The sequence below is a fragment of the Ursus americanus genome, chromosome X (genome assembly GCF_024610735.1).
Source record: "Ursus americanus isolate L20-20 chromosome X, mUrsAme1.1.p, whole genome shotgun sequence".
In the NCBI taxonomy this organism is placed as follows: domain Eukaryota; kingdom Metazoa; phylum Chordata; class Mammalia; order Carnivora; family Ursidae; genus Ursus; species Ursus americanus.
Genome location: NC_142164.1, coordinates 27,643,562 through 27,652,246, shown reverse-complemented (window position 1 = coordinate 27,652,246; position 8,685 = coordinate 27,643,562). Strand labels below are relative to the sequence as shown.

Below are 8,685 nucleotides of genomic sequence, written 5' to 3'. Positions count from 1 at the left end.
TGAAGATATTAAATACCTATGCTTAATTCTAAATGCTCTACAGTTTTAGCTTTCATGCTTAGGTCTATTATCCATCATCAATTAAATTTTGTATGTATCGTGATGTAGAAATCAATGTTCGTTTTCTTTCAATTTTATTATTTTCTGAAAATTTTTTATTCAATGTTAATTAAAATACATTGTTATATTAGTTTCAAGTATACAATATGATTGAGCCCCTTCACCTACTTCACCCATCCCCCAGCCCACCTTCTCTGTGGCAACCAGCATTTCTCCTTATTTAAGAGTCTGTTTTTCGGGGCACCTGGGTGACTCAGTTGTTATGCGTCTGCCTTCAGCTCAGGGCGTGATCCCAGGGTTCTGGGATCAAGTCCCACATTGGGCTCCTCCGATGGGAGCCTGCTTCTTCCTCTCCCACTCCCCCTGCTGTGTTCCCTCTCTTGCTGGCTGTCTCTGTCAAATAAATAAATAAAATCTTAAAAAAAAAAAAGTATGTTTTTCATTTGTTCCCCCCCCCCCTTTTTTTGTTGGTTCGTTTGTTTTGTTTAATAGTTTTTTTGTAAGAGAAGTTTTAGATTCACAGAAAGATGGAGCAGCAAGTACTACTTGTTCCCCTGAGTGCCCCTCCCTCTACTCTAAGACTCCACGATTTGCCTACATGTAGTGTCTTGTACGGGTGGAGTCCGCCTTAGCCTTGGGTCCTGATCGCAGGCTCCTGGGATGGAGCCCTGCATCTTGCTCCCTGCTCAGTGGGGGGCCTGCTTCCCCCGCCCCCGCAAGCTTTTCTCCCCCCACCCTTGCCCGTCCCCCCCCAATTTAATAGATATTATTTTTTTTCAAGCAGGTTTAGATTCACAGCAAAATTGAGTGGAAAGTACCCCCTGCCCCCTTACAGGCAGAACCTCCTTAAATATCAAAAACATCCTGCACCCCAGGGGGGCATATTTGTTACAGTTGATGAACCACACTGATAAATCATTATCACCCAAGGTACATAGCTTACGTTAGATTTCATTCTGGGTGGTGTATAGACTATGAATTTTGATACATTTATAATGACACACATCCACTATTTTACTATACTGAATGGTTTCACTGTGCCCCAAATCCTCTGTATAATCTGTATAATCCTCACTGCCTCATCCCTTACCTGGAAACCACTCATCTTTCTACTATGTTCAAAGTTTTGTCATTTTTAGAATGTCATATATAGTTGGAATTACAGTGCATGCAGCCTTTTCAGACTGGCTTCTTTCACCTAGTAATATGCATTTAAGGTTCATCCATAGCTTTCCATAGCATAATAGCTAATTTATTTTTAGTGTTGAATAATACTCCATTGTTTGGATACACCGCATTTTATTTATTCATTCACCTACTGAAGGATATCTTAGTTGCCTCTGTATTTTGTCAATTGTGAACAAAGCTGCTATTAACATCTTTATGCATTGTTTGGTGTGGATGTTTGCTTTATCTTCTTTTGGGCAAAAACAAGGGCGTGCGGTTGATGGATCATATGGTATGTTTAGTTTTGGAAGAAACTGCTGACTGTGTTACAATGTGGGCATGCCATTTTGCATTGCTACCAGCAGTGAAGGAGAATTGATGTTGCTCCACATCTTTGCCAACATTTGGTGTTGTCAGTGTTCCAGATATTGGCCATTCTAATAGGTGTGTATTGGAATCTCAGTGTTCTAATTTGTGATTCCCTGATGGCATATGATGTTGAGCATCTGTTCATATGCTTGTTTGCCAACTGTGTATTTTCTGTGGCGGAATGTCTTTGGCCAGTTTTTAATCGGATCGTTTTCTTATTGTTGAGTTTTAGGTTTTTGCGGAATATTTTGGACAACATTTCGTTATCAGATAGGTCTGCAAATATTTTCTCCCAGTCTATGGCTTTTCTCCTCATTCACTTGACATTGTCTTTCACAGAGCAGAAGTTTTTAATTTTCCTGAAATCTAGCTTATGAAATATTTCTTTCATGGATTGTGCCTTTGGTGTTCTATTTTAATACCATCACCACAGTCAAGGTTATGTAGATTTCAACTATGTTATATTTACAAACTTTATAGTTTTGTATTTTGCGTTTAGGTCTGTGATGCAGTTTGAGTTAATTTTTGTGCAGGGTGTAATATCTGTGTCTAGTTTCTTTTTTGGTGGAGGTGGGTGGGCTATGGATGTCCAGTTGTTCCAATACTATTTGGTGAAGGGTTCATATTAAAAATATAATTGTTCTGTAATTCTACATGTTGAAAAGCCTTTCTTTTCCCTAATTAAATTGTTTTGGTGCCTTTTTGAAAATCAGTTGACCATATATGTGTGGGTCTATTTCTGGGCTTTTTACTCTGTCTCTTGATTTGTCTGTTGTTCCAATAACCCTATGTCTTAAAAATTGTGTCTTTAAATGGAGTAAGTCTTTAAATTAGAAAAGTCAAGTCTTCTGCCTTCGGATCTGTGGCATTGATATTTTCATGTCTTTGAATCCATGAACATAATAGATCTCTCAGTCTCTCTATGTATTCTTTAATTTCTGTCATCAATATACTTTAGTTTTGAGTATAGAGACTTTACCCATGTTCTGTTAAGTTTGTTCTTCAATATCATGCTGACGTTATTTATAAACAATGTAAATTTTGTTTTCCAGTTTGCTTATTCCTAGGATAAAATACAATTGTTTTTTTGTTTATTGCCCTATTAAATTAATCAGTAATTTAATTGATCATATTTCAAGGTTTTTTGTGGGTTCATTAGAATTTTCTATATACACAGTTATGTCATCTATGAAAAGTTTTATTTATGTTCCTTTCTGATGTTTATGCTTTATTTTTTCCCCTCCCATATCACCACACTCATTAGGACCTCTAGGACAATGTTGAACAGAAATGGTGAGAGTGAAATCTTTAAGTTTAGGGACCAAATGGCCAGTATTTCACCATTACATATGACTTTCTTTTGTATGCTGTTTATGAAATCGATTAATTTTACTTCCGTTCCTCATTGCCAAGAGTTTTTATCGAAATTACATAGTGGATAATGTCAAATGCTTTCTTTACATTTCCTAACATGGTTGATTTTTTTTTTTAACCTTTATTCTGCTAATGTGGCACGTAAATTTCTAAAATCAATGTTAAAAGATCTTCTATACTTAAAGTAAACTTGTCATGGTCCTTTTTACATAATATGGGATGCAGTTGTAATCTTTTGTTTAGATTTTTGCACTTATGTTTTTGAATGATACTGGCATATAATCATCCTTTTTCATTTTTGTTTTTCGTCAGGTTTTGATGTTGAAAGTATGCTGATTTCATTAAATAATTGGGGAACTTTTCCCTCTTTTTAATTTTTATTTTTTTAAAGTTCTTAAGTTTATTAATCCTCTCATGAAAAATGTGCACGATCACTACGGATTCCGTTTCTGTAGGATCTTTACTCCTTCTGTTGTCCATTCTCCAGTTTAATTTTTGCCAGCACCAGCATTGGCTTTTATAGTCCCCCTGACTTTCTTCATTCTGTTCTCATGTTCCTTCCACTGTTTCTTTCGAGGTCTTTTTCTTCTCATATAGGCCATGCCTTGCAAGTCTATGTTTGGGGTCATTTTTCTTTGCATTCTCGAAGGAATCATATCCTAAGCAGTTGACTTGTCACCACCAAAATGGGTTCTGAATCCAGATATCAAGATGATATCCGGTGTGGTCTTGTATATCTCGGCTTGTTTTTCCCGAACTTCTGTCTTAGGTACTGTTGCTTTTCTGGGGTGAAGAATATTAATGACCATCTGTTTCTGCTGAAGTAGTTGGTTGGCCATGAACTTTCTGGTCTAGATAGTTGGTGTGTTGTTCATGGTGGTGGCAGAGCTTCAAGCAGCCAGGGAGGAAAGGAGCTCCCTCTTTTTAAATTTAAGCTGTATAAGAGTTAAAGATTTGTGATATGTTTATGAATCCTTAAATGTTTGGTAAAATTCTCCAGGAAAGGTTCCTGAGCCTGGAGTTTTGTTTGTGGGACTAGAATTACAAATTTAATTCCTTAACAGTTTTAAGGTTAGGTAGGAATTTGTCTATTTTGTAGGTTAGGAAATATTTTTCCTCTACCCTTCTAGGTTCTTTGGCTCATATAATAATCAAACTGGAATAAGACAGATTTAATAGGAGAAATACAAATTTAATTTTGTACATAAGGGAACTTCATAAAAATATGATATCCAATGGCAGTCAGGCAGGTCTAGCCTTATATGCCTCCCTGAGTTAACAGTGGGAAAGTGGGGGAGGGTAATTCACAGGAGTATAAGAGCATATGTTTAGTAATTAGATGTTTGTCTTGACATACTGATCATTCAGATCAAAGTTATCTCTGGTAATAGCTCTTTCTGGGGCAAAACCCCTTTCTAAATTCTTTTAGGTAATTAAGGGAGAGGTAAAAGCTTTTGAGTGTACTTGGTCCAGATTGCTTTCAGCCCCAAATAATGCACATCCTGAAGTCTCATATTTTAGAGTTGTGTATTTTGCTTCCCTTCAATTTTAGCTACATTTTCTCTGTGTTTAATATGGTCGTGATTTTTTTTTTAACTTCTTGAGAGAAATGACTAGATCAGATCACCTTCTTTTTAAAGCTCCAAATAGTAGCTATTTTAGGCCTGTGACCAATACAGTCTTTTTCACAATTATTCATCTCTTGTATTGTATCTCAAAAGCACCCATAGGCAATACTTAAACAAGTAAGCTCGCCTGTATTTTTATAAGATTGTTTCCAAAAGCAGGTGACTGGCCAGTGGGCCATAGTTTGGTAACTCTTTGTCATTAACTTTCAGCTTGCTTTCTTTCCTAAATTATGCATTTAAGATTATAAATTTTTCTCTATACCTCAAGTTTTTTTTTTTTTTTTTAAGATTTTATTTATTTATTTGACAGAGAGACAGCCAGCAAGAGTGGGAACACAAGTAGGGGGAGTGGGAGAGGGAGAAGCAGGCTCCCAGCAGAGGAGCCCGATATGGGGCTCGATCCCAGAATGCTGGGATCATGCCCTGAGGCGAAGGCAGACGCTAAACCTCAAGTTTTAATAAAGCCTATTTTCACGATTATTTAGTTCAAAATATTTTAAGATTTCGTTGTGACTTCTTTTTTGCCCCATTGTTATTTTGAGTTGTATAGCTTAGTTTCAAAACATGTAAGGATTTTTAGGGTTACATTTTAGATTTTGTTATTTTTTATCTGTCTACCTACCTACCTATTTTGGGGCGTGGCGGGGCAGAGGTAGAGGAAGAGATTCCTCAAATAGGTGAATGCAGAGTCCAGAAACTCTGCCTGAGCTGAAACCAAGAGTCAGATTCTCAACTAACTGAGCCACTCAGGCACCCCATATTTGTTATTTTCTAGATTAAGTCCACTTTGAGCAGAGACCGTGCTCTATGTAAATTAAAGCTTTATGTTTATTTTTGGTATAATTTTGTATACTTGCTAATGATTCTCTTCATTTTGTTGGATTGCTCTATATGTGCCAATTAGATGTAATTTAATAATTGTATTTATAACTTCTATATTTTATTTGTTTTTTTATTTGTCAGTAAGTGAGATAATTGTGTTAAAGTCTCCCATTATGGTTGTGAATTTGTTTCCATTTTGTGTGTGTGTGTGTGTGTGTGTGTGTGTGTGGTTTCAATTTTTTCCCCAGTTTTATTGATAAACATATAAAAATTTAAGGTGTACTGCATAATGACTTGTCTTATGTATATTGTGAAATTATTACCACAGGTTTAGTTAACATCCATTATCTCACAGATACAGAAAAAAAGTTGAAAAAAGAAATATTTATTTTTTTGTGACTAGAACTTTTCAGATTTACTCTTTCAATAACTGTGAAATCTACCATTCAGCAGTGTTAACTATAGCTGTAATATTATACATTAAGCCCTTTTTATTTATTTATTTATTTTTATAGATTGATTTCATTATTTCAGAGGGAGAGGGACAGGGAGAGAGATTCTTAAGGGAACTCCGCACTAAGTCCCTGTTATTTATTTATTTATTTTTATAGATTGATTTCGTTATTTCAAAGGGAGAGGGACAGGAAGAGAGAGTCTTAAGCAAACTCCACACTAAGCAATGTAGGGCTCGATTTCATGACCCTGAGCTGAAGCCAAGAGTTGGGTTCTTAACTGACTATGCCACCCAGGTGCCCCTTGTCCCCATTATTTATCTTATAACTGGAAGTTCTGTGCATTTTGACCACCGTTTTTCCATTTTTTCAATCCTGTGTAATTTTCCTTATGTATTTGGAAACTATGTTATTAGGTTCATATGAATTTAAAGATTTTTAAAAAATCATTAATTACTTAATTGATTAATTAATTAATTTATTTGAGAGAGAGCATGAGAGAGAGCAGGAGCAGTGGGTAGGGTCAGAGGGAGAAGGAGAAGGAGACTTCCTGCTGATTAGGGAGGCCATTGCAGGCCTGTATCCCAGGACCCTGGGATCATGACTTGAGCCACCCAGGTGCCCCTAGATTCATATGAATTTAGAATTGTGTTATCTTCTTAATGGATTGGCTCTGTTTTTGTAATGAAGCATCCCTCCCTGTCTTTAGCAGTACTTCTTTCCTTGAAGTTTACTCTGCCTGATAGTAGTCTAGCTATATCAGCTTCCTTTTGTTTAGACTGTGCATGACATATCTTTCCCACTTTTTTACTTTCAACTTTCTGTATTCTTTTTTTTTTTTTTTTAAAGATTTTATTTATTTATTTGACAGAAATAGAGACAGCCAGCGAGAGAGGGAACACAAGCAGGGGGAGTGGGAGAGGAAGAAGCAGGCTCATAGCGGAGGAGCCTGATGTGGGGCTCGATCCCATAATGCCGGGATCACGCCCTGAGCCGAAGGCAGACGCTTTACCGCTGTGCCACCCAGCCGCCCCAACTTTCTGTATTCTTATATGTAAGAAATGTTTCCTTTAAGAAGCATGTATGTTTCTATTTAGTTTGATAATTGTATCTTGTTCATTTATATTCACTATAGTTAGTACATCTTTTAAAAAAAATCTATATTGCTAAAGCCATCTGATGTCTTCCTTCTATTCTAGGTTCTTGTTCTCTTTCTTATCTTGCCTTGTTTTGGATTTACTAGTTCTTGTTTTTTTACTTTGTGTTCGCGTGGTCACTGTATAGTTTTTTATTATTGTTTTAGTGGATACCCTAGATAGTATAGCATTTATCTGTGGTTTCTTACAAATGTCAAACTCAGTAACTGCATTTTTTTAATGTCTAACTCATGTGCTGTTTTAATTGTATATTGTAAATCCAGAAATATTTTAAACTCCGCAAGACATTATCATCATTGTTGTTTACACTTAGTAGTCCTCTGGGTTTACCCAGCAATTTCTGCTTTCCAGTTTCCTCCATTCTTCCTGTATTTCTGTTTGTATTTGGAATTGTTTTCCTTCTTCTTGAAGAGCACCCTTTTACTATTTCTCTCAGTGTAAGTCTGGGAGGTGAGAAATTATTTTGATTTTTGTTTATAATTATTTTCTTTTGGTGTTTTGAGATTACCATTCACTTTTCTTGTGGATTCTGTTGTCCCTGTTGAGGTAAGCCCAAGTTTAATTATTAATACATTGAACATCGTCTACTTTCATTCTTTTTTTTTTTCCTTGAGATAAAGTTTACCCTTTTAACCATTTTGAAGTATACAGTTCAGTAGTTTTTAGTATTATGATTTTTTTAAAGATATTTTTTCATCAGTTTTAGGATGTGTCTATGTGTTGTTTTAATTATATTTTTACAAATATATAGAAATTATATATTTTATATAATTATGTTATATATTATAAATTTATATATAATTAATTTATATTAACTGTTTCAGGTTCATACAGCATTTAGAATAATTTATTTGATGCCTTTCTCTAGTTTCAATATGTGTTTAGTCATTATCTCCTCCAGTTTTGTTTCTCTGTTCTTTTTCTCTTTTGCCCTCTAGAGACTTTATTTTTTTTCTACTCTTGTCTCTTTAGGGTTCTTTCAGCCTATTTTTAACTGACCTATTTTCTAGTTCACTGAATTTCTCTTCAGATATATTTTTAATTTACTATTAAATTCATCAAATGAATTCCTAATTATGGTTACTGTATTTTTACTTTTAGAATTTTTATTTTTTATGGTTTCTAGTTTTCTCCGCACATTCTTTGCATTTTTCTCTTATTTCATTGCATATGTTCACCATGATTATTAAAGATATCCATGTCTGATATCTCCATTAATTTTATTTTCTGATGTTTCTTTTGATTTTCTATCATTTTTATCTTGTTTCCTGTTGTATGTACTGTTTTTTGACTTAGTGTTGGGTATTGTACATGAAAGACTACAGAAAGCCTTTGAGCTCTGAAATGACTGTATCTTCTTAAACATTCCCTTCCCACTCTTTTTAGCTAACAGATGGCTATTGGAACTCACAGTCCTGGATCAACTTAATCCAATTTCAGTGACTAGTAGGCATAGTTCCTGAGTGAGTTGGCCTATTTATAATTCATCCTTATTCTTAGGATATAAACCTTTGTGGCCCCAACCTAAAGCATTTGCCAGCATGCACTCCCTTGTCCACAGTAGACTCTGGACTTTAGTTTTTGTCCCACAACCTCTTCAGTGTCTCAGATTTATTATTCAGTATCTCAACTTCTAAGCTGTATGTTCCAGAACGA

At 35.3% G+C, this 8,685-nt stretch overlaps 1 pseudogene; it reads right to left on the bottom strand.

Moving 5' to 3' along the window:
• Positions 1-3,458: 3,458 nt before the first annotated feature.
• Positions 3,459-3,845, bottom strand: LOC148106849 (small ribosomal subunit protein eS24 pseudogene; annotated as a pseudogene).
• Positions 3,846-8,685: the final 4,840 nt, after the last annotated feature.